The sequence below is a fragment of the Mustelus asterias genome, chromosome 21 (genome assembly GCF_964213995.1).
Source record: "Mustelus asterias chromosome 21, sMusAst1.hap1.1, whole genome shotgun sequence".
NCBI classification, from domain to species: domain Eukaryota; kingdom Metazoa; phylum Chordata; class Chondrichthyes; order Carcharhiniformes; family Triakidae; genus Mustelus; species Mustelus asterias.
The window spans coordinates 74,674,536-74,701,786 of record NC_135821.1 but is presented as its reverse complement, the minus strand read 5'-3'; positions in this window follow the sequence as shown (position 1 = coordinate 74,701,786).

The window sequence follows — 27,251 nt, the reverse complement described above, 5'->3', positions numbered from 1 at the left end:
TGACAATTTTATCACAAGAAAAATTCTTAAAAATTGCACTATTGTTCAAATTTAAAATTACTTCCCGTACACGAGGAACATGGGAACCATGTTCATCCAGAGGGTGGTGAATGTGTGGAATTCACTCCCGCAGAAAGTAGTTGAGGCCAAAATGCTGTCTGATTTCAGGAAGAAATTAGATATAACTCTTGGGGCTAAAGGGATCAAGGGATATGGGGGGAAGGGGGGGATCAGGATGTTGAATTCGATGATCAGCCATGATCAAAATGAATGGCGGAGCAGGCTCGAAGGGCCGAATGGCCTCCTTCTGCTTCTAGTTTCTATGTTTCTATATCACTGGCAATATGAAGCGTGTTGTTAAACTTCTTAATATGAAGCGTTTCAGACTTCAAGCAGTTCCAGCCGTCTGCCAAGCCATTGCAAGCTCAGGGATACTTACATGTCTCTGAGCAGCTCAATGAGAGTTATCTTGACTTCTAACAAAAAAGCACACTGTGTGCTAGCACATTTATAATAAGTAACTGAACGCACTGTGACTGAGATGTCTGTCCCTTTCTTTCCCTGTGCAAAATGTACTTTCCATTGTGTATAGTAACTCTTTACTATGTCCATCTGCCCCCAGCAATCTGCTGATCCCACTTCCTTATAAGAACCCTGTTCAGAGTTGGTTAGTGAAGCCAACACTCCCCTCAGTATTCTGCTGCTAAAGATCATTCCATGTGATGACCTATCACTTTATTTTTAGGTGCCAGATCTCTTCAAGCTTTTGAAGCCTTTATATTCCACAAGCTCCGGCTCTTCAACCCCCGATCTCCTGCCAAACGCACAAACCTTTTATTGCTACATGCAGCCTGAGGGAATCATTTGTCACATCCAAATCTGTTTCAGCTTCATTCATTCATATCGTAAAATCATATTTGAATACAGGGGCAGAAATGTAGTCATCAGTGCCAGAACTCAAACAGGTGCTTAGCGTCTATTAAGAGTATCGAGACGGGCTGATAATGCCCAAGTTTGACACAGAAATAGGTGGGGATGCAAGTAGTGAGGATAACACAACGGGTGGAATTTTCCCGTCCCGCCTGCCACAGGAGTGGTAGCGGGCGAGGGCGGCCCATGCAAGGGTCGGTTGACCTCGGGCGAGAATTCCCGGCCTTGGGGCGAGCACGCCTGGAAAATCCCACCCAAAGAGCCTACAAAGGGATTATGAATAGGTTCGGTGAGTGGACAGGTGGAATATAATGTAGGAAAATGTGAAGTTATGCATTTTGGTAGGAAGAATAAAGGAGCTGAATATTATTTAAATGGAGAAAGACTGCAGAAAGCTGCGGCACCGAGGGATTTGGGAGTCCCCGTGACCAAATCACAAAAGGCTAACATGCAAGTTCAGCAGGTAATTGGGAAGACAAATGGAATGTTGGCCTTCATTACAAAGGGAATGGAGCATAAATATAAGGGAATTTTGCTCAAACTGTATAAGGCACTAGTTAGACCACACCTGCACAGTCCAGGGCCTGCCAGGCAGGATATTACAGTCCCGCCAAACTGAATGAAGATTTAAATGGCTCACCACATCCACTGGAAGGGGACGCACACTGCTGCGGGGCTGTAAAGAGTACCGACAGTGCAGAGGGAGGCCATTTGGCCTATCGAGTCTGCACCAACACCAATCTCACCCAGGCATCACCCCAGTAGCCCCACGTATTTATCCTGCTAATCCCCCTGACACTAAGGGGTCACTTATCATGGTCAATCAACCTAACCCGCACATCTTTGGACTGTGGGAGGAAACCGGAGCACCCGGAGGAAACCCACGCAGACATGGGGAGAATGTGCAAACTCCACACAGTCACCCGAGGCCGGATTCGAACCCGGGTCCCTGGCGCCCTGAGACAACAGTGCTAACCACTGTGCCACTGAGCCACCCTAAAAACCCTGGCCCAGGTCTCACTGCAGTACAGGAGTGTGATGGTGACAACTATTCTGTACAGCAGGACTTTTGTTGACTTGCGGAGGTATTTGTTGTCCAGGGAAGGACAAAGAAGATGCTTCAAAGGCACTCTGACACTCTCCTTGAGGCACGGCACCATTGACAGTAAATTGCCCCTTAGTGTCCCGGGATGCGTAGGTTAGAGTGATTGGCGAGGTAAATTTGTGGGGTTACGGAAATAGGATCTATGGGGGATTGTTGGCGGTGCAGACTCGATGGGCCAAATGGTCTCCTTCTGCACGGTAGGGATTCTATGATTCCATGACATTAAGGAATGGGAGGAGCTTGCAAGCCATCATTCAAACTGGCAACAACTTGGCCATTAAACTGTATCACACTTTGAGTCACAATGTCTTAATGATGAGACAGAGCTGCGACAGAGAGAGGGAAGAAAAGGGCGGAAATCCTGCTCTCCAGAGCCCACTACCTTGTGTATATAAATGATTTGGAAGAAGGTGTAACTGGTGTAATCAGCAAGTTTGCGGATGACACGAAGATGGCTGGAATTGCGGATAGCGAAGAGCATTGTCGGGCAATACAGCAGGATATAGATAGGCTGGAAAATTGGGCGGAGAGGTGGCAGATGGAGTTTAATCCGGATAAATGCGAAGTGATGCATTTTGGAAGAAATAATGTAGGGAGGAGTTATACAATAAATGGCAGAGTCATCAGGAGTATAGAAACACAGAGGGACCTAGGTGTGCAAGTCCACAAATCCTTGAAGGTAGCAACACAGGTGGAGAAGGTGGTGAAGAAGGCATATGGTATGCTTGCCTTTATAGGACGGGGTATAGAGTATAAAAGCTGGAGTCTGATGATGCAGCTGTATAGAACGCTGGTTAGGCCACATTTGGAGTACTGCGTCCAGTTCTGGTCGCCGCACTACCAGAAGGACGTGGAGGCATTGGAGAGAGTGCAGAGAAGGTTTACCAGGATGTTGCCTGGTATGGAGGGTCTTAGCTATGAGGAGAGATTGGGTAGACTGGGGTTGTTCTCCTTGGAAAGACGGAGAATGAGGGGAGATCTAATAGAGGTATACAAGATTATGAAGGGTATAGATAGGGTGAACAGTGGGAAGCTTTTTCCCAGGTCGGAGGTGACGATCACGAGGGGTCACGGGCTCAAGCTGAGAGGGGCGAAGTATAACTCAGACATCAGAGGGACGTTTTTTACACAGAGGGTGGTGGGGGCCTGGAATGCGCTGCCAAGTAGGGTGGTGGAGGCAGGCACGCTGACATCGTTTAAGACTTACCTGGATAGTCACATGAGCAGCCTGGGAATGGAGGGATACAAACGATTGGTCTAGTTGGACCAAGGAGCGGCACAGGCTTGGAGGGCCGAAGGGCCTGTTTCCTGTGCTGTACTGTTCTTTGTTCTTTGTTCTTTGTCCTGCCCCATGTGCCTAAGGATCTGCAGATTGAAAATCAGCCCGCTCTGTCACATGAAAACCTCAGGAATTCACAATCCTGAGGAGATGCCATCCTCAACTCGAGGAACAACTGGCAACGAAGACCTGGTAATTGTGTATTATTGAGTGATGACAAGGTGAGACATGGTGGTGATGCTTCCAACGTTAAATAGTTTGTCAACAATCATGATCAAGGCTCAAACGTGAGTCACTTTAACAAAGTATTGGAGTGTGTTTATCGCCTGTGTAGTTAAACCACAGCAAAAACAACAACAATTACACTCGACAAAGGGAGAAAATTGGCAGAAGAGGAAAAAGAGAAAACGAGAGCTTTGAAAACAAAGGAATATAATTCTCCACATGCCATGTTCCTAATCTCCAATGTGACAATGTGCTGTTTTGTCATAGACAGAGACAAGAATTCACTCCAGGCTACTCGGATAACATTCCTAGAAGGCTGACAGCAGCTGAAAACAGAAAATAGGGCCTTTCACGATCACCAGACATCTGAAAGCGGTTTACAGCTAATAAAATACTTTGTGAAGTGTAATCACATTTACAATGTTGGAAATATTACAGTTAATTCGCACACAGCAAGCCCCACAAACGGCAATATGTTGATGATCAGGTAATCTTTTTTTTGTTTGTTGAGGGATCAATATTTGGCCAGGACACAGGGGAGAATAGAATCATAGAATGTCTACAGTGCAGATGGAGGCCGGAATATCTGTCCACGGATATTAGACTTTAGTAATATTGTGAAACTGAAAGGTGTATAGGAATGAGCAGTGTTTATTGGATTCAAAGGCCTTCCTTGCATCTTCAAAAATATAATGTGATGTAAGAGTGATCATAGAATCCCCTACAGTGCAGAAGGAGGCCATTTGGCCCATCGAGCCTGCACCAACAACGATCCCACCCACGGCCTATCCCCGTAACCTCATGTATTTACCCTGCTAAACCCCCTGACACCAAGAGGCAATTTAGCACGGCCAATCCACCTAACCCACACATCTTTGGACTGTGGGAGGAAACTGGAGCACCCGAAAGAAACCCACGGAGAGAACGTGCAAACTTCACACAGACAAGTGACCCGAGGCCAGAATTTTAGGGGGTTTTAGTTCAGTCTTTTAGGGGGATTTGGTTCAGTCTTTTAGGGGGTTTTAGTTCAGTCTTTTAGGGGGTTTTAGTTTAGTTGGGCAGCATGGTCAGTGCAGGCTTGGAGGGTTGAAGGGCCTGTTCCTGTGCTGTAATTTTTTTTGTTCTTTGGACCCAGGTCCATGGCACTGTGAAGCAGCAGTGCTAACCATTTTGCCACTGTGCCACCCCTGCTCTTCTTCAAGATACTGCCACGGGATCTTTGATGTCCATCTTAGTGAACAGACAGGGCCTTGGTGCAATGTCTCGAACAGTGCAGCACTTCCTCAGTAGTGCACTGGGAGTGTCAGCATAAATATTTATGCTCAAATCTCTGGAGTGGGACCCGTAACCCCTCAGACTAAGGGATGAGGGTGCTTTACTTTTCTTTGTCCTTTTTTTTCTGGTTTAGTTAGGGCATCATGATCAGCACAGGCTTGGAGGGTTGAAGGGCCTATTCCTATGCTGTACTTTTCTTTATTCTTTGTTCTGTGTTCTTTGTACCAACTGAACCGATTAATAATGTCCCATTTAACTCGACCCAAACAGGTGGGTAGTTACAGACAGGTTCAAACCTATTCTGCCATGAACCAGAGTTTTTCAAACTAATGAGGGATCTTTGAAAGTAACAGAATGCTCATGAATATCTGAAAATCATGTCAACAGCAATCTGATGACATGTTAACTGAATGGGAACATTGTCATGTCTTTCCTGCCCGTCAGGTCAGTAGCTGGTGGAAAGGACAAAGAGCCCTCTGTGTATGTTGGAAAATATTCCTTTAAGGATTCAGGAGAATTCGGGTTCCTCTAACCAAAATTCCATAGAATCCCTACAGTGCAGAAGGAGGCCGTTTGGCCCATCGAGTCTGCACTGAGACTCCAAAAGAGCATCTGACCCAGGCCTACCCCTTCTGCCCTATCCCCGTAACCTCGCGCATTTAGAAACATAGAAAAACTACAGCACAAAACAGGCCCTTCGGCCCCACAAGTTGTGCCGAACATATCCCTACCTTTTAGGCCTACCTATAACCCTCCATCCTATTAAGTCCCATGTACTCATCCAGGAGTCTCTTAAAAGACCCTATTGAGTTTGCCCCCACCACCACTGACGGCAGCCGATTCCACTCGCCCACCACCCTCTGTGTGAAAAACTTCCCCCTAACATTTCCCCTGTACCTACCCCCCAGCACCTTAAACCTGTGTCCTCTCGTAGCAGCCCATTTCCACCCTGGGAAAAAGCCTCTGAGAGTCCACCCCATCTATGCCTCTCAACATCTTATATACCTCTATTAGATCTCCTTTACAAAGGCTAATCCACCTAATCTACACATCTGTGAACACTAAGGGGCAATTTAGCATGGCCAATCCGCCAGGGACCCGGGTTCAATTCCAGCCTCAGGTCACTGTCTATGTGGAGTTTGCACGTTCTCCCCGTGTCTGCATGGGTTTCCTCCAGGTGCTCCGGTTTCCCCCCACAGTCCAAAGATGTGTGTGTTAGGTTGATTGGCCATGCTAAATTGCCCCTTGGTGTCAGAGGGATTAGCAGGGTAAATGCATGGGGTTACGGGGATAGGGCCTGGGTGGGATTGTTGTCAATGCAGACTTGATGGACCGAAATTCCTCCTTCTGCACAGTAGGTGGATTGGCCATGCTAAATTGCCCCATATTATCCATCTAACTGGCATATCCCATAGAATCATAGAATCCCTACAGTGCAGAAGGAGGCCATTAGGCCCATCGAGGCTACACTGACCACAATCCCACCGAGGCCCTATCCGCATAACCCCACTTATTTACCTGGCTAATGGGAAACTTAGCATGGCCAATCCATCTAACCTGCACATCTCCTGTGCAACTCTCCTTAAACTCCCCCCTTGCAATTACAACAACAACAGCATCAACTTGCATTTATAAAGTACCTTTAAACATGGTATAAAATGCTTCAAGTTTCTTCATGGCATCATAAGCAAACAAATGTTGACATTGCGAGGACAGAAGGAGATGTTTGGACAGGTGATCAAAAGCTTGGTCAAAGAGGTCAGTTTGAAGGAATGTCGCAATAAGAGAGAAGTTTAGGGTGCAAATTCCAAAGCTTAGCGTCTGCAGTTACAGGCACATCTCCAATGTTGGAGCGATTGAGAAGAGGATGCTGAAGAAGCCAGAATCGGAGGAGTGCTGATATGTCAGAGGATTGTCGGACTGCAGAGGGTGAGAGGTCAGGGACGGCGAAGTTAAGAGCCAGCCAATATTCCTTTTCCAGCAGCTGCTTCACCTGCACCACCTTCGTGCCTGACTTTGGTCGGAGGTGGACCAGACCATTTAGCCCAGGCTTTGCAACTCAAATCGCCCATGCTGGCTCCAATGGATTGGAATGTAACTCCCTATCACAATTTGCCACCTAAACCCATTCTGAATCAAAAACCCACCTCATAGCATGCGGAACAGCCCCATGAAATTGAGAATGAGTATTTCCAAATGGAACCAAAAACAAACGCAAAGGAATAGAATAGAATAGAATCCCTGCAGTGCAGAAGGAGGCCATTCAGCCCATCGAGCCTGCAGCGACCACAATCCCATCCAGGCCCTATCCCCATAATCCTAGTTATTTACCCTACTAACCCCCTAAGGGGAAATTTAGCATGGCCAATCAACCTAACCCGCACATCTTTGGATAAGTGCAAGCAGCAACGGAATCAAATCTCGATCAGCTTGTTGGGACGAAACGGTACTCAACACTGATGAAGTACTTACTTGCCTGATAAGAATAGCACACATATTATCGCAAACAACACGTGCTGGACTTTACATAAACATTGAGACATAAACATGTACAGTTATGTTGCAGGTGAAAATATGGATTGCTACTTTTAAAAACATCTTCTTTGTCACCCAACATCCGGAACACAGAGACACAACAGAATTCAAATTTCAAGCCAGGAATTTGCTGAATTGTTCAAGGTTGCCATTCCACATGTGATAGCCACATCAACATTTATGTAGCACCTTCAAAGAAGTATCTCAAGGCACTGCACCAGAATAATTAGCGAACAAAGAGGACAAAGAACAAAGAAAAGTACAGCACAGGAACAGGCCTTTCGGCCCTCCAAGCCCGTGCCAATCATGATGCCATAACTAAACTAAAAAAAACTTCTGCCCTTACTCGGTCCATATCCCTCTATTCCCTCCTTATTCATGTACCCACCTAAAATGTTGCTAATGTGTCTACTTCCACCACCTTCTCTGGCAGCGCCCACTCTCTGCGTGAAAAACTTTCCCCACTCATCTCCCTTAAACTTTCCCCCTCTCACCTTGAACCTGTGCCCCCTTGTAATTGACATTTCTACCTTGGGAAAAAGCCTCTGACTATCTGCCTTGTCGATGCCTCTCATAATTTTGTAGACCTCTATCAGGTCTCCCCTCAGCCTCTGTCTTTCCAGTGAAAACAATCCAACAATCCTGGTTTATTCCATCTCTCCTCACAGTCAACACCCTCGAGACCTTAAAACAAAATGGAACACTGATCCACTTAAGGAGATGTTAGGATAAGTGACTGAAAGCTTGGTCAGGGAGGTAGCATTTAAGGAGTGATGTGAAGGATGAGAGTGAGTCAGAGAGATTTATGAAGCAGAGTTCTGGGCTGTAGACACTGAAGGGACAGCTGCCAGTGGTGAACCTATTAAAATGAGGGAGAAGCCAGAATTGAAGGAGCACCAAGATCTCAGAGGGTTGTAAGGCTGCTGGACGTTACAGAAATAGGGTAAGGTGAGGCCAGGGAGGGAATTGAGCATAAAAATGAGAATTTTACATTCTAGGTGTTGCTGTACTGGGTGCCAGTGCAGGTCAGCAGGTGTCGAACTAGGAATACAAGCAGAATGAAACATTGTCATGTGGGATCTATAATATCCATTATAGAATCATAGAATCCCTACAGTGCAGAAGAGGCCATTTGGCCCATCGAGTCTGCCACCGACTCTCTGACAGAGTCTCTTACCCAGGCCCTCCCCCCTGCCCTATCCCTGTAAACCTAAACATTTGCCATGGCTAATCCATCTAACCTACACATCTATGGGCACCAAGGGGCAATTTAGCATGGCCAATCCACCTAATCTGTACATCTTTGATCGGATAAATTCAACAATCATGCACTTCCAGAAGTGAGATGCATTCAAAGGGCTACACATTCGACACCAGTGCGCTTATCTCTGGTCCAAGGGCTGCACATTCCTGGGAGCATGGTTGGAAATGGTTGACATTGTAGGGATGAATTCATTCGTTTCCCTTTTCCTGGAGCTCACAATTAGAAATTCCACCTCCCACACTCTCGCTTAAAGGCAGCTTTCAGCATCCTGCCCAAGTGGCGATTCTTCAAGTGTCGGTGCAGATTGTGTGGAGAAAGCAAGACATCACAGATGAGTTCCATAGCAATGTCTTTTTTTAATATTCATTCTTGGGACACGGGCGTCGCTGGCTGGGCCAGCATTTATTGCCCATCCCTAGTTGCCCGAGGGCAGTTGAGAGTCAACCACATTGCTGTGGCTCTGAAGTCACATGTAGACCAGACCAGGGAAGGACAGCAGATTTCCTTCCCCTAAAGGACATTAGTGAACCCGATGGGCTTTTTCTGACAATTGACAATGGTTTCGTGGTCACCAGTAGATTCTTAATTCCACATTTTAAAAAATTGAATTCAAATTTCACCATCTGCCGTGGCGGGAATCGAACCCCAGAACATTAACTAACTTTCTGGATTAATAGTCTAGTAATAATACCACTAGGCCATTGCCTCTCCTTGTCCTGTGTGCACATGTTTGCAGACATCGGCAGATTTCCTTTCCTAAAGGGCAATAGTGATCCAGATGGATTTTTCTGACAATCGACAATGGTTTCATGGTCATCAGTAGATTGTTAATTCCAGATATTTTTTATTGAATTCAAATTCCACCATTTGCCATGGCGGGATTTTAACTCGGGTCCCCAGAACATTAGCTGAGTTCCTGGATCAATACTCTAGCGATAATAGCACTGGACCATCGTCTCCCCACGTCTCTGCAGCCGCATGGACTCACTGGACGGTGAACAGGAGTGGCAAGGCTGGCTGGCTGGCTGGCTTCCCCACACCATTATAGTTGCACTATAAACTGAGATCAGCGAACAGAGCACAGGGAAGCATCAGACGTGAGACTGTAGGGTGCCTCTGGTTAGCTTTACCAAATGAACCATCAAGGGAGTTTGCATCAGAAATTCCAGCTCCGATTATCCACTGTTAGTGACAGATAATGGGATTTGATGTGTTGCTATAATTACTTGTGAAATGTCATTGAGGAGGCGGAGTAGGTTAATGAGGCAGGGTGTTCAACCACTGATCTGTTCAGTAATTTTTCTCTTTCATTACGCTGACAGAAATAGGGTACCTGCAGGAAGGTGTATTTCTATCTGCATTGTCATATCTTGGGTTTTCAGCTAAAACCAATCTGAAAAACGTCCTAAATTAGAGAAAATATTCTTTGGTAACGCCAGCGAAGGCTTCAAACACTCATCTTCAGCTGCCTTTTAGTTAGAGGATGATGTCTACTCAAGGTTGCGAGTTTCCACCATGGGTTCTCATGTGATTGAACAGGCCGATTCTCCACCTGCAGATCTTCGGACACAGCGGGTAGGATGTCCCACAGGGAATGGGTCCGGAGTGCGATCGATGATAGAGTCATGAAAAACAAGATAAATTATGTTTGACATCGAAGTTGCAGCTGAAACATGGACCATTTGACCCAATCAGTATGGAATTACCCTCCACAAGCAAGCAACTGAACTCAGTCACCCAGCCTGTTTCCCACATTCTGTCATCCGCCTGTCTTTGTTTCTCTCTTTATTCTTTTACATAGGATGTACATGCTACCAGGAATCATAGATTTCCTCCAGTGCAGAAGGAGGACATTCAGTCCATTGAGTCTGCATCGACCCTCCGAAGAGCATCCCACACAGTCCCTATCCTCGTAGCCCCATGTATGTATCTCGCTAATCCCCCTAACCAACACATCTTGGGACGCTAAGGGACAATTTCGCATGGCCAATCCACCTAACCTGCACATCTTTGGAATGTGGGAGGGAACCGGAGTACCCGGAGGAAACCCCCGCAGACACGGGGAGAATGTGCAAACTCCACGCAGCCAGTCACCCAGAGCTGGAATCGAACCTGAGTCCCTGGCGCTGTGAGGTAGCAGTGCTAACCATTCGTGCATTGTGCCCCCCACCCCTTGTGAATAGTTATGCTCATTCAATAAACCAGTTATTGTTCAGACATATCGATGTCTTTTCAACCTTAGCCATTCACAACCTACAAACAACATTCATTGGCCATTTTACGACATCAATGGTATTTCCAAATGCAAGTTGTTGTTGTGCTATCCCCATAACCTCATGCATTTACCCTAGCTTGTTCCACTGACACTAAGGGGGGCAATTTAGCATGGCCAATCAACCTAACCCGCACATCTTTGAAGTGTTGGAGGAAACTGGAGCACCCGGAGGAAACCCACGCAGACATGGGGAGAATGAGGAGACTCCTCACAGACAGTGACCCAAGCCGGGAATTGAACCTGTGTCCCTGGCACTGTGAGGCAGCATTGCTAACTACTGTGCCACCGTGCTGCCCATACCCAGAGTTCTATACCAATTGTTAGTTTGACACAAGCCAGCCCCAATATCCAATAACAACCTGTTAATCAATCCTACATTGAAGTTCAACAGTTAGACGAATTGATACACTTGCTGGGAATTTAGGCACCAAGAAGAATTTGTACGCAGAGGAGTGCTGAGGAAAGCAATGAGACAATCACAGCGTCAACTTCCACCTCAGTGTGATCTAATCAGAAACACATCATTAGGAATACATTCTTGAAATGAACAACCAGCAATTTAAATGCAGCTGTATCGCGAAAGAAAATTGAACTTTTACTTTTTGCTGCTTAAGTTATTCAACTGTCAGCGTTTGGTAGTTAAACAAATGCAGCTTGAACCATTCTCTTTTCATATTGCTGGACAAGCTGCTGGAAGATGCTGCCAGCGATCTCAGCGCAGGATAAAAGCCCAGGCTGAGTCACTGTTGGAATATTTCATGCTTATTGTCAATTTCAGTTAGAATTGCAATTTTTGTGGTTTTATTACTGTATAAATTATCTCTAAAAAGAGCATCGGCAAAACAATTAATTTATAACAAATTATCATTGAGCACCTTTTCTGTAAATAACACCTGCACACAGAGAACAAAAATTTGCATTTATACAGTGCCATCATATCATCTGACGCCCAAAGCACCTCCAAGCAGTGGATTGCTTTCCAAATGCAATCACGGTTGTTATTAGGCAAAGTGGTTGGCAGCTCCAGAAACAAAGCACACAAAATAGCCTTTGTGTAAAAGGGCCTTGCGGCAGAAACATCACAGGTGATGTGAACCTCTTCCACAGTCTGATATAAATAAATTGCAGAGGGTCCCCAGGGAAGAAAATGGACAAACCTGAGCTTTGCTGTGGATCCCCCAACACCCACCACCCAACTCCCCCCACTCGCCCCCATTTCTGAGAATTCTGAGCAATGGATGGAGATTTCTACCTCAGGCACCATCACATGTCTCAGAGAGATTCGACCTGGTAAATGAAGGAGTACCAGTTAAATGATGTCGAGTTTGGAATTGGAATGTTTGCAGCTCATGGAGTTAAGAGAGAGGCAAGGAGTTCAAGCAAGAAGGACAGGTAGATAAGGTCATAGACTCATAGAATCCCTACAGTGCAGAAGGAGGCCATTCGGCCCATCGAATCTGCACCGACCACAATCCCACCCAGGCCCTATACCTGTAACCCCACATATTTACTCTCCAATCCCCTGACATTAAGGGGCAATTTACCATGGCCAATCAACCTCACCCGCATATCTTTGGACTGTGGGAGGAAACCAGAGCACCCGGAGGAAACCCGCGTAGACACGGGGAGAATGTGCAAACTCCACACAGACAGTGCCCCAAGGCCAGAATCAAACCCTGGCGCTGTGCGGCAGCAGTACTAACCACTGTGCCAGCCATTCCGCATGCCGTCATAAAGAAGGCATATGGAATGTTCGTCTTCATTAGCAAAGGTATAGAATACAAAAGTAGGGATATAATGATGAAACTGTATAAGACACTGATGAGGCAACAACTGGAGTATTGTATTCAGTTCTGGTCACCACATTACAGGAAGGATGTAATTGCTCTGGAGAGAGTGGAGAGAAGATTTACTGGAATGTTGCCGGGCTTGGAGAATTGCAGCTACGAGGGGAGATTGGAAAGTTTAGGGTTGTTTTCCTTGGAATAGAGAAGACTGGGGGGCGACATGATTGAGGTGTACAACATTGTGAAGGTTAGGGAGAGAGTAGACAGGAGGAACCTGTTTCCCTTGGCAGAGAATTCAAAAACCAGGGGCCATAGATTCAAACTAAGAGGTAGAAGGATTAGAGGGGACATGAGGAAAACTATTTTTACACAGAGGATGGTGGGGTCTGGAATTCACTGCCCAAGTTAGTGGTGGAGACAGAGACCCTAAACTTGTTTAAAAAGTACCTGGATCTGCACCTCAAATGCTGTAAACTGCAGGGATATGGGCCGGGTGCAGGAAGGTGGGATTAGAAAGGGCACCTGGACAAGATGGGACAAATGGCCCCCTTCTATGCTGTATCATTTCTACGGTTCCTCAGCCTTGAGATCCTAAACAAGAATGAGTTGGAAAAAAAAGACTTGCATTCATCTAGCACCCTTCACAACTACCGGATGTCCCAAATCACTTTAAAACAAGTGAAGCACTTTCTGAAGTATGGTCACTGTTATAACTTAGGAAATGTGGCAGCCAATTTGCGCATAGCAAGATCCCATAAACAGTAATCTGATAACAACCAGACAATCTGGTTTCTATGGCATGTTGATTAAGGGATAAATATTGTCCAAGATACCAGCAATAACTCCCCAGCTCCCCTTTGAAATAGTGCCACGGGATCTTTCACATCCGACTCAGAGCACACGGGGCCTCAGTCGTATGTCTTATCTGAACGTTAGTTTGGAAGATGGTGCTATCCAGGCAATTCTGGACTTTTCATTGGGTGTAAACAGCGGTGTGTTGGGTGACGGACCTGCAGAGTTTCCCTCTCACCCGACGGGGAAAATCCCTTCTGATGATGATGAAGATCATCTGTTCATCTGAGAGCAGATTTCCACTCCATCTGACGAAGGAGCAGCGCTCTGAAAGCTAGTGGCGTTTGCTACCAAATAAACCTGTTGGACTTTAACCTGGTGTTGTTAGACTCCTTACTGTGTACTCTTTCTCACACTGGACTAGATAAACTCAATACAGATGTTCAAAATACTTGAAAATGAAAATTTTGCAGAACTACCGCAGAAAAATCATAGAATCCCAACAGCGCAGAAGGAGGTCATTCGGCCCATCGAGTCTGCACTGACTCGATGCACCATAGAAAGCATTCTTTCTGGTTCTATCACAGCTTGGTATGGCTCCAGCTCTGCCTAAGACCACAAGGAACTACAAAAGGTCGCGAATGTACCCAATCATCACACAAACCAGCCTCCCATCCATTGACTCTGTCCACACTTCCCGCTGCCTCGGCAAAGCAGCCAGCATAATTAAGGACCCCACGCACCCTGGATATTCTCTCTCCCATCTTCTTCCTTTGGGAAAAAGATACAAAAGTCTGAGGTCACGTACCAACTGACTCAAGAACAGCCTCTTCCCTGCTGCTGTCAGACTTTTGAATGGACTTACCTCACATAAAGTTGATCTTTCTCTGCACCCTAGCTATGACAGTAACACTACATTTTGCACTCTCTCGTTTGCTTCTCTATGAACGGTATGCTTTGTCTGTATAGCGCACAAGAAACAACAATTTTCACTGTATGTTAATACATGTGACTATAATAAATCAAATCAAATCAAATCTCCAACAGAGCATCTTATCCAGGCCTGCCCCCTGTCCTATGACCTCTGTCCCCAATTCTTCGATCGGTTCTCCAATTGACAAGCCGTGTTTCTGGAGTGGTGAGAGAAAGTGATTCAGAAAGCGTGCTGTGCCTGTTGTGTTTGAGATGTGTCTAATCATTAGCCAGCAGTAACTTCTTGTTCAAGGACATTCAGCCAGAACCGGCCCACAGCTACCCTGCATTATTTTTTCACAGTCTGTGGAAGAGATGTTTTTTTAAAAATTTGTTTTACAGGGCGTGAGTGTCGCTGGCAAACTGGCAGGTGAGCATCGCTGGGCCAGTATTTATTGCCCATCCCTAACTGCCCTCCACTTCACAGGGACATTTGAGAATCAACCCCATCGCTGTGGATATAGAGTCACATGTCGCCAGACCATGGCTTCATTTAGAATCACAGAAACACAGAAAATAAGAGCAGGAGAAGACCATTCAGGCCTTCAAGCTTGCTCCACTATTGAATATGATCGTGGTTGATCATCCAATTCAATATCGCGATCCCATCTTCCCCCGTATCTTTTGATCCCCTTTGCCCCAAGAGCTAAATCCAACTCCCTTTTGAAAATATGCAATATTTTGGCCTCAGTTGCTTTTCGTGGTTGTGAATTCCACAGACTTACTACTCTCTGGGTGAAAGAATTTCTCCTCATCTCAGTCCTAAAAAGATTTACCTCTTAACCTTATACAATGACCCTGGTTCTGGACTCCCCCACCATCGGGAACACCCTTCCTGTATCTACTCTGCCTAGAATTTTATAGGTTTCTATGCGATTTCCCCCTCATTCTTCTGAACTCCAGAGAACTCCCAACCATCTCAATCTCCCTTCAGACATCAGTCCCGCCCCTCAGAAATCAGCCTGGTAAACATTCGCTGCACTCTGGCTATAACAAGAACATCCTTCTTGAGATAAGGAGACCAAAACTGCACACAATGATCCAGGTGTGGCCCACCAAGGCCCTGAATAATTGCAAGACATCCCTGCTATTGTACTCGAATCCTCTCGCGATGAAGGTCAACATACTAATTGCCTTCATTATCACCTGCTGCACCTGCATGCTTACCTTCAGTGACTGGTGCACAAGGACACCCTGGTCTCGTTGCACATTCCCCCTCTCTTAATTTATAACCATTCAAATAATAATCTGCTTTCTTGCTTTTACTACCAAAGTGGATACCTCAAATTTGTCCACATTATACTGCATCTGCCATGCATTTGCCCACTCACTCAACTTGTCCAAAGCACACTGAAGGATCTCTGCATCTGCCTCATAGCTCACCCTCCCACCCAGCTATGTGTCATCTGCAAATTTGGTTAGGAAGTCAGGATCCAGCCGCAGAGGGAGGAGGCCGGCCCTCGGCCATGTGGTTTGGAGATGAGTTTTGCAGGAAAAACAGTGTTGAAGGCTGAGCTGTAGTCAATAAGTCGGAGTCTGACATAGGTGTCCTTGTTATCTCGGTGTTCCAAAGTTAAATGTAGGGCCAGGGAGATGACGTGTGCTGTGGACCTGTTGCGGTGATAGGTGAACTGTAGTGGATCCAGGCAATCCAGGAGGCCGGAATTAATTTGTGCCATGACTAACCTTTCAAAGCACTTCATAATGATGGACGTCAGAGCCACAGGGCAATAGTCATTAAGGCACGCTCCCTGGCTTTTCTTTGGTACAGGGATAATGGTCATCTTCTTGAAGCAGATAGGGACCTCAGATTGGTGTGTAAAGACAGGTTGAAGATGTCTGCGAATACCCCCGCCAACTTGTCCACACAGGATCTGAGTGCTTGTCCGGATACCGGGCCAGTCACTTTCCGTAGGCTGACTTTAAAGAAGGCTGATCTGACGACTGCAATGGTGACCACGGATATCAGTTCGTCTGAGGCTTCCGGGGTGGAGGGCGTGCTCTCCCTGACCTCTTGCTCAAAATGAGCATAGAATTCATTGAGCTCATCAGGGCGGGGTGTGTTGGAGCCGGCGATTTTACATGGCTTCATCTTGGATAGGGCCTGGGTGGGATTGTGGTCGGTGCAGACTCGATGGGCCAAATGGCCTCTTTCTGCACTGTAGGGTTTCTCTGATTTCTCTGATTGTAGCCTGTTATGTCTTGCAAACCCTGCCATAGTCGGTGAGAGTCCATGTGGCTAGCCTGGGACTCTAGCTCTTTTGTCTTCAGATTTCAAGCACCATCCACGTTCTGCTTTTATGAGTCATGCTGTGTGGCCATGGTGATAGCACACTGAAATTGCAAATGATTACAGTCAGAATTCTCCGACCTCGCCCACAGCTGGGATTCTCCAGTCCCGCTGCAGTGAATGGCGGTTTGGCTGAGCGCCAAATTCTCGCTGGCAGCCGTAGCGGGGCGTGCAAGTCCAGAGAATTCCAGCCTAAATCAGGTTATTTCCGAGAAGTTGTTTATCTTAACGGTGTGACGGAGACAGATGATAATATTGTTGTAGTGAGAAATTCCCTGCAGAAGCTCTGAGTGATCCTTTGATAATACTATAGTAATAACATTACAAAGGAGGTTAATACCCTCTTGTGAATATCATGGGTGGGTGCACCAAAGCTTTTTTCACCTGTAAGAAGCATCACAATCTGCTGATGAATATTCAAGTCGCATATTGCAGGAATGAATGCAGACTTCAGACTGAGTTGAGGAACGGCAATCTAATTTCAGGTGTTATATCACTGTCAGAGTATCATCCACATTCTCTGATCGAGTGGTGGCTTTGCAGCTAACTCCAGGAAGCCATTACTGTGTAATTACTGCATTGCAAATTACAATTAATAATTTAAAATGTTCAAATTTATAAGTCATAATCAACAAAGTGTTCTCTTTCAAAATGTCTTTCATGGTTAGAAGTTGCAGTCAGGTTGAATGAGAACATAAGAACATAAGAAATAGGAGCAGGAGTAGGCCATCTAGCCCCTCGAGCCTGCCCCGCCATTCAATAAGATCATGGCTGATCTGACGTGGATCAGTACCACTTACCCGCCTGATCCCCATAACCCTTAATACCCTTACCGATCAGGAATCCATCCATCCGCGCTTTAAACATATTCAGCGAGGTAGCCTCCACCACCTCAGTGGGCAGAGAATTCCAGAGATTCACCACCCTCTGGGAGAAGAAGTTCCTCCTCAACTCTGTCTTAAACCGACCCTCCTTTATTTTGAGGCTGTGTCCTCTAGTTTTAACTTCCTTACTAAGTGGAAAGAATCTCTCCGCCTCCACCCTATCCAGCCCCCGCATTATCTTATAAGTCTCCATAAGATCCCCCCTCATCCTTCTTAACTCCAACGAGTACAAACCCAATCTCCTCAGCCTCTCCTCATAATCCAAACCCCTCATCTCCGGTATCAACCTGGTGAACCTTCTCTGCACTCCCTCCAATGCCAATATATCCTTCCTCATATAAGGGGACCAATACTGCACACAGTATTCCAGCTGCGGCCTCACCAATGCCCTGTACAGGTGCATCAAGACATCCCTGCTTTTATATTCTATCCCCCTCGCAATATAGGCCAATGGATCGTGTAATGCAACAGAAGGTCGGAACATAAGAAGTAGGAACACAGTTTCGGGCGGCACAGTGGCACGGTGGTTAGCACTGCTGCCTCACGGCGCCAGGGACCTGGGTTCAATTGCGGCTTGGGTCACTGTCTGTGCGGAGTTTGCTCATTCTCCCCGTGTCTGCGTGGGTTTCCTCCGGGTGCTCCGGCTTCCTCCCACAGTCCAAAGATGTGCGGGTTAGGTTGATTGGCCATGCTAAATTGCCCCTTAGTGTCCAGGGGTGAGTAGTGTAAATATGTGGGGTTTTGGGGATAGGGCCTGGGTGAGATCGTGATTGGCGCAGACTTGATGGGCCAAATGGCCTCTTTCTGTGCTGGAAGGATTCTGTGATCTATAAATAGGATCTACAGCCCCTCGGTTCTGCTCTGCTAGTCAATAAAGATCATGCTTGAACTCCGATATTGGATCCACCTTTTGGTAAAGGTGTTATTCCATTATTTTTAATGGCTGCCCACCTCTGCTAGAATAGCAGAGAGAGGCATTTCAGAAAAAACACATTAAGGTGAATAAAATGGTATCTCCTGGCAATACCTCAGAACCATGTGGTAACTACACCCATTGAAAGATCAGGAGCATTCACCTGTGTAATGTTAATCATCATTCCTTTTGACTGCTTAACTTTTAAAAGGAAACAGTGATTGCCAAATCTGTTTGATTGGCACCCCATCTGTGATCTTAAACATTCACTCCCTCCACTGCCAGTGCACTGTGACAAGGCGTGTAGCATCTACAAGATGGGGTGCACGGTGTTACACTGCTGCCTCACAAGGCCAGGGACCCGCGCTCAATTTGAGTCTTGGGTGAGTGTCTGTGTGGAGTCTATGTGTTCTCCCCAGTGGAACCCAAGAAAACAGAAATGTATTAGTTCCACAAAATAACACATTCCTAGCTAAAATCAATTATTAGCCTGCATTCTTAGTATTTACTGTATGTTTACAGGCAAACCAACTCTTGTAACAAAACACTGCCTCTTAAAGCAACCCCACCTTAAACACAAAATATAGCAAAATAGCCCAGTATCGTCACACCTCCCCTTAACAAAATGAACCAATAATATGAAAATATAGCTTCATTTTTCAAAAACTCTAGCTTTCACACTATTAGTACTCTATAAGAAATATATAATGTATAAATACATTTTATTACATCTAAGCATGAAAATATAATAGTATAGTCTTGTTCAGCCTGTCTCTTCCAACATTGAACATTTCCACCCTTCTTCCAACAAAGTCTAGATAAAGCATCTGCAATCACATTCTCCCTTCCTGCTTTTCTTGACATGTTGCCATTGTTCAGATGCTTCCTCTTTCATTTCAGAGGCCTCCTTCTGCTTTTGCTCCTGCCTTAATTCTGAGTCCTAGCTCAATTCCATCGTCCTGATTGTAAATTCACCCTGGTGATCTCTTCAGAGGGTGGGGCAGGGTCTGGAGGGTAAAGCTTCACATTGAATGGCAAACTGGCACAAACCAATTTGGATTTGCTTTTTAATTTCCTTCACTGGGTCCGACCAGTTCTTTTGATTTCCAGAGTCCTTAAATGTCAAACCGACCTAATCATTTTCCAGAAGGTTTAGCTTTGTCACAGAGAACTTGTCCCTTTGCGCACTTTTCAACTTCACATGCGTGTTCGGGGTCACCATTTATCCTTGGCCTTTTTCTTGTTAACCAGCCTTAGTTCCTCTGTCAGGTAGTCCAACTCCCCCTCCTGTTGCGAAATGGTACGCTCAAAATTATTTCCAGAGTCTCCAGTTATATATCTTTCTGTTCCAATGCTGTTTATTAATTCCTTTGTTTGTTCTGGATCTTCATCATCATTTTCTGCATATTCTTTGATAAAGTTATATCGCAGATTGGCTTGTTTGATGTTAGGATTTGTTGTAATTATGGCTTCAGGAATCATTGTGGCAGTTATGCCGTTGTGAAAACCGTCGCAATTTATTCAAACATCAGTTACGAACAGTACCGTTTCTTTGGCTATTCATGTCATGCAAGCTGTATAGATTCATTATTTCAGCAGTTCATTCAGAATGCTGGTACAGCTTCATCAAACAGTCTTGCTTCAGATTGTTGTCCTTTTTTTGTCTGTGGTAGTGCAATGCTTCTGCTCCTCAATCTCCATCTCGAGATCACATGTGACTGCTGACTGATCTCCGTTTTCCCTCTCATAGCTGACGAGCTGCTGTTGACAGTTCTGCAGTTTGTGGGCAATAAAATACAGGCCTTGGCAATGACGTCCACATCCCTTTTCCCCACTCACCAAATAAAGTAGCTCATGCACAAATCACAACATAAATTCATTGGGACCTTACAATTTTACACTGCTTTCTGAGGAAGAGAATTCCACAGATTAACGACCATCTGTGAGAAAGAAATTCTCCTCATCTCTGTCTTAAATGATGCACCCTCTTATTCTTAAACTGTACCATCTGATTCTGGTCTCCCCATAAGGTTAAAGTTTATTTCTTAGTGTCACAAGCAGGCGTATATTAACTCTGCAATGAAGTTACTGTGAAAATCCCCTAGCCGCCATATTCTGGCAGCCATTCGGGTAAACTGAAGGAGAATTTAGTATGGAGGTGGCACGGTGGCACAATGGTTAGCACTGCTGCCTTACAGCGCCAGGGACCTGGGTTCGATTCCCAACTTGGGTGACCGACTGCCTGTGTGGAGTTTGCACATTTTCCCCATGACTGCGTGGGTTTCCTCTGAGTGCTCCGGTTTCCTCCCATAGTCCAAAGATGTGCGAGCTAGGTGAATTTGCCATGCTAAATTGTCCCTTAGTGTCAGGGGGACTAGCTAGGGTAAATGCATGGGCTTATGAGGATATGGCCTGGGTGGGATTGTGGTCGGTGCCAACTCGATGGGCCGAATGGCCTCCTTCTGCACTGTAGGATTCTATGGCCAATGCACCTAACCAACACGTCTTTCGGACTGTGGGAGGAAACCGGAACACCCGGAGGAAACCCATGCAGACACGGGGAGAACGTGCAAACTCCACACAGACAGTGACCCAAGCCGGGAATCGAACTCAGGTCCCAGGCGGTGTGAGGCAGCAGTGCTAACCACTGTGTCACTGTGCCACCCCAGAAATGGAAACAGCCTCCCCGTATCTACCCTATCAGATCCCCTCAAGATCTTATACATTTCCACAAAATCACCACTCATTCATCTTTAAAACCAAAATAAATAAAATCCTTTATTTAAAAATCCAAAACACGATTTTACTTTGCTTTTTTAAGTCATGAGTTGTTTTGCTGAAGAAATTGCTTTCTGAAAGAAACTAACTCCAATTGCTACTTTCAAGAGAGAATTGAGATAAACAATTAGGAAGAAAAGAATATTGCGGGCCAATGGGGAAAGAGCAGGGGGGGTGGGACTAATTAGAGAGATCTTTCCAAGAGCCAGAATAGGCATGATGGGCTGAATGGCCTCCCTCCTGTGCTGTAATATTCTATGACAATGACACATATCGTGTTGGAACACACTGACCAGAATTTCCCTGTTCCACCCGCCACGGGAATGGTAGTGGGTGTGGTGGGTAGCCATGCAAAGGCCTGTTGACCTTGGGTGGGATTTTCTGGTTTTGGGGTGAGCACAGCCGGAAAATCCCACCCATTGTTTTCCACTTTGATTCCATTGAATAACACGCTGGTGTTAAACTAGAAAGAGTGAAGAAAAGATTTACTAGGATGCTACCGGGACTTGATGGTTTGAGTTATAAGGACAGGCTGGATAGACTGGGTCTTTTTTCTCTGGAGGCTGAGGGGTGATCTTATAGAGGTCTATAAAATAATGAGGGGCACAGATCAGCAAGATAGTCAACACCTTTTCCCAAAGGTAGGAGAGTCTAAAACTAGAGGGCATAGGTTAAGGTGAGAGGGGAGAGATACAAAAGGGTCCAGAGGGACAATTTTTTCACATAGGGGATGGTGAGTGCCTGGAATGAGCTGCCAGAGGTAGTAGTAGAGGCGGGTACAATTTTGTCTTTTAAAAAGCATTTAGACAGTTACATGGGTAAGATGGGTATCGAGGGAAATGGGCCAAACACGGGCAATTGGGACCAGCTTAGTGGTTAAAAAAAAGGGAGGCATGGACAAGTTGGACTGAAGGCCTGTTTCCATGCTGTAAATCTCTATGACTCTATGACTTCATAGAATAGAATCATAAAATTGCTACAGTGCAGGAGGAGGTCTTTCGGCCTATCAAGCCTGCACTGACAACAATCCACCGGGCCTTATCCCTGTAACCTCATGCATTTACCCTTCTAATCCCTCTGACTCTAAGGGGCTATTTAGTGACTCTAGTCTTTTTCTCCGCTCTGAAGATTTGCCAATGACTTTTACATCTAGGTGTTGGCTCTTTAAGTGGGGAGGGATGGCGAAATTACCAGGGAAGTGATTTTGAAAATAACCGAAGAAATATTGCTGTCGAAGGAAATAGAAACCTTTCGTTCCGCATGGTGCAATGAGGCTAAAATGGCCGCTGTGGCAGGCAGCAACAACAGCAGAAGCAATGACAGATTCGAGCAAAATAAATCTGTAGCCTGCTGTCTTTGAGCGTTATCGTTTCTGCGTGGGTAATGCTGAAGGGTCAGAGTTCCACGGGATGCTGTGAAGCGCCTGCAACAGGATGCTTTAAAAGCAAACGCCCACCCTTCCCTCAGCCGGGACCAAATGGGAAAGCAGACCGGGATTCAGTAACTAAAGGAAATTAAAGACATGAAACCAACCCTTTTACTTCTTCAGGCAAAAGTCTGACAGTTTCAAAGAGGATGTGGCTACAGTTTAAAAGAAAATGCTTCAGATAAAAGAGGATCTGGTTGCAGTTAAAAATACAACACAGCACCAGAGATAAAAAGGGCCAATGTTCAATGTCGTTAAAAATTATACACCTGGTAGATTTTTTTCCATCCCATTTCTTTCCTCTCATGCCCTTCGACAAGGGGCCTGATTTTAACTCAGTCAGAGTGAATGGGTTTTGAGTGAGTTAACACTGGGTGCAGTAACACCAACTGGGTGCAATTCTTACAGAGATTACAGACAGACAGTACCCCCCTAAAGAAATGCCTGGGCAGTGGACAGATTGTTCAACTACATCCAAGCCCAATCTTGTCCAAATCTGAAAGCCGCACAAACCCAGTTTCCAGCAGGGGTTGCAGAATAACGACTACTTTCTAATCTCCTTGCCCAATTCTGCAGATACTATCATGATCGTCTTGTTATTACACCTCAACCGCAGTTCATGTGCAGTTCCCCTAGCTCAAGGCCTCTTTCAGAACTTTACCTCATGAACCATTCCTCAAGCATGAGCACAACAGCCTCATCTGGGCGGCCCCGACACTCCTGAAACTCTGGCTGTTAAATGGCGGTGAGGCACAGGTGATTATTATTTTATCAGCCCTCTGCACCAGGTTGAGGCTTGAGTGTCATCCAGCTACTGAACTGTGCTTTCCTTAATTGGGATGGGACAGTTGCCTGTTTCTGGCACAACCTGGATACAATGAGGAAATATTCCATGGGTTGGGCTGAAAATCCTCTGCACCAAAACTACACCCCTTGCTGAGACAACACAGAATACAAGTACACAAGAGCAAGTCCATGGGGAGGGTGTGGCGCAGTGGTATTGTCACTGGACTAGCAGTCCAGCAACCCAGAGCAAGATCTGGGGATCCGGGTTCGTAATCCCGCCAAGGCAGATGGTGAAATTTGAATTCATTAAAAATCTGGAATTAAAAGTCTAATGATGGCCATGAAACCATTGTCGATTGTCGGAAAAACCCCTCTGGTTCACTAATGTCCTTTAGGGTAGGAGATCTGCCGTCCTTACCTGATCTGGCCTACATGTGACTCCAGAGCCACAGCAATGTGGTTGGCACTCAAACGTCTTCTGAAATGGAGGGATTGCCAATTACTGAAGAGCAATAAATGCTCACGTCCCATAAAATGAAAAAAAATAATGAATTAAAAAGAGCAGGTGAATCAGGAGCAGGAGTATATTCAGCCTCTCGAGCCTGCTCAGCCATTCATTAAAATGATGGCAAATCTGATTGTGACCTCAACTTCTACCTGTCTGTCCCCCATAACTCCCGACTTGTTGTTCAAAGATCTGTCTAACTTGGCCTTGAATATCTTCACTTACCCAGCCTCCACTGATCTCTGAGGAAGAGAATTCCAAAGACTAACGATTCTTTGAGGAATTTTTTAAAACTTCATTTGTGGGATGTGGGTGTCACTGGACGGACCAGCATTTATTACCCATCCCGTTATGCCCGTGAGAAGGTGGTGTTGAGCTGATTTCTTGAACCGCTGCCGTCCATGCGATATGGGTACCATTGCTGTTAGAGAGGGAGTTCCAGGAATTTGACCCAGCAACAGTGAAGGAACAGTTAGGATAGTGAGTTTTGATTTGATTTATTACTGTCACATGGTTTGAGTGATGGATTGGGCTTCATTCACGATCCTTTGTAGTTTCTTGCGGTCCTGGGCAGAGCAGGAGCCACACCAAGCTGTGATACAACTGGAAAGAATGCTTTCTATGGTGCATCTGTAAAAGTTGATGAGAGTTGTAGCGGGCATGACAGATTTCCTTAGTCTCCTGAGAAAGTAGAGGCGTTGGTGGGCTTTCTCAAATATATATCGGCATGGGGGGGACCAGGACAGGTTGTTGGTGATCTGGACACCTGGGATCGAGGAGTGGCTTCATTGGAGGGGAACTTCCAAGTGGTGCCGTTTGCAACACAAAATCTCCTCATCTGTCTCCCTAGCTGCCAGAGGTAGTAGTACAGGCGGGTACAATTATGTCTTTTAAAAAGCATTCAGGCAGTTACATGGGTACGATGGGTATAGAGGGATATGGGCCAAATGCGGGCAATTGGGATTAGCTTAGGGGTTTAACAAAAAAGGGCGGCATGGACACGTTGGGCTGAAGAGCCTGTTTCCATGCTGTAAACCTCTATGACTCTAAGTGGGAGACCCCTAAATGTTAAACTATGTTCCCAATTTCAAGACTCCCCACAAGGGGAAACATCCTCTCAGCATTCTCCTCTCAACCTGTGGGATCAGCATGGGCTGAGTATTCAGTATCACACCACTATCAGCATGGTAACCATCAGAGAGCTCAGGTGTATTTATTTTAATATTATAATGACCAGACTGAAAATCCATCTGACAATGTAATTATTGGAGTGTCTAAAGAACTAAGATTATTTACTGTCATTTTTAATCAATGAAGATAATTCTGAGATGGATTCTGTACCACAAATGATTTCATTTCCAATTATCAGCTGAAAGAATGTTTTCCCTTGTGGGAGAGGAGCGTAGCTTAAAAATAAAGGGTCTCCTATTTAAGACAGAGGTGAGGAGAAATTGATTCTCTCAGAGGGTTGCAAGTCTGTGGATCTCTCTTCCCTGGAGAGTGGTCAAGGCAGGATCAATAAATATTTTTAAGGCTGAGATAGATGGATTCTTGACGAACAAGGGAATCAAAGGGTATGGGGGGTGGGGGGGGGGGGGGGGGCGGTGGGATAGGCAGGAAAGTGATATTGAGACCACATCTGATCTTATCTGAATGGCAGAGCAGGCTCAAGGGGTCAAATGGCTTACTTCTGTTCCTAATTTGTATGTATGTGCACATGTAAATAATTAATTGTTGCATATACCTGGCTTGCATTCCTTGAATGAAGGTGAGTGAGAGGTGGTCAGATTGAGGTGTTTAAAATATAAAATTGGTTCGATGAGGTAGATATGGAGAGATTATTTCCTCTGGTAGGGGAATGAAGAGCAGGGGAACATTATCTTATAATCAGATTTGATTTGATTTATTATTGTCACATGTATTAACATACAGTGAAAGGTATTGTTTCTTGCACGCTGTACAGACAAAGCATAGCGTTCATAGAGAAGGAAACGAGAGAGTGCAGAATGTGGTGTTACAGTCATAGCTAGGGTGTAGAGAAAGATCAACTTAATGCAAGGTAAGTCCATTCAAACGTCTGACAGCAGCAGGGAAGAAGCTGTTCTTGAGTTGGTTGGTATGTGACCTCAGACTTTTTCCCAACGGAAGAAGGTGGAAGAGAGAATGTCCGGGGTGCGTGGAGTCCTTAATTATGCTGGCTGCTTTTCCGAGGCAGCGGGGAGTGTAGACAGAGTCAATCTCAGAGCCAGAGAGCTAAGCCATTCAAGAAGGGAGATGGGCAGAACTTTGTACACAAGGTTATTGGAAACCTGGAACTTGGGCCGGAACTTTATGACCGTTCACACCGGCAGGATCTTAATTTTCCCGGTGGCGAGGGGACATTCAACAGGAAACCCCATCAACAACAGCAGGGCCAGATGATCTCGCCACCAACCAATTGTGGGCCACCTCCCGCCACCGTGAAACATGTCGGATTACTCGGTAAATCCCGTTGTGGATGCTGGGACAATTGGAACATTTGAAATGGAGATAGAGGGTGGAATATTATGGCCTCGCTCATCCCGAAACCGTAAAATCTTTCCCAAGGTTAATGGACCTTTCCATTGTCTGCCCCTTGCCCGCTCCAATTCCCGTGGCGGGCGGGACGGTAAAATTCTGGCCAGACTTTCTTTTGTTGGGTAAGGATAATCAAGGGCTCTTGAACATATAAATATATTGAGGTAAAGATCAGGCAGAATCTAATTAAATGGTAAAACAGACTTGAGGGGCTGAATGGCCTACTCATGTTCCCATGTCCCTGGTTGCACGCTTTGCATGCGTATTTGCATATGAGTCTTTCTTGATTTGATGGTGTGAAACCAGAAATTGTTCCAATAAACTTGGGACGAGAGGCAACATCTGCAAAATAAAGGAAAACAGTTTGTACCAACTATTTATATTATTGCTATAAATATAACTCCAGGGTGGATTCCTGTGACGTTGCATTGTGATCTTCACTGTTACTGTAATGCAGGTAACCTTTCTTTCTCCAGATGGGGCTGAGAGGGGAAACTTTTTTTTCAATTTTATTCCTTTCTCAGAGCTACAGAGTCAATGTGCAGAGTGTATGGGGCAAGCCCTTGATTCATCTCCTTGCTCCTTGGGATTTCCCACTGAATGTCCCCTCTCACTGACACGAAAATTAAGATCCTGCCGGCGTGAACGGTCATAAAGTTCTGGCGCAAAGTTCC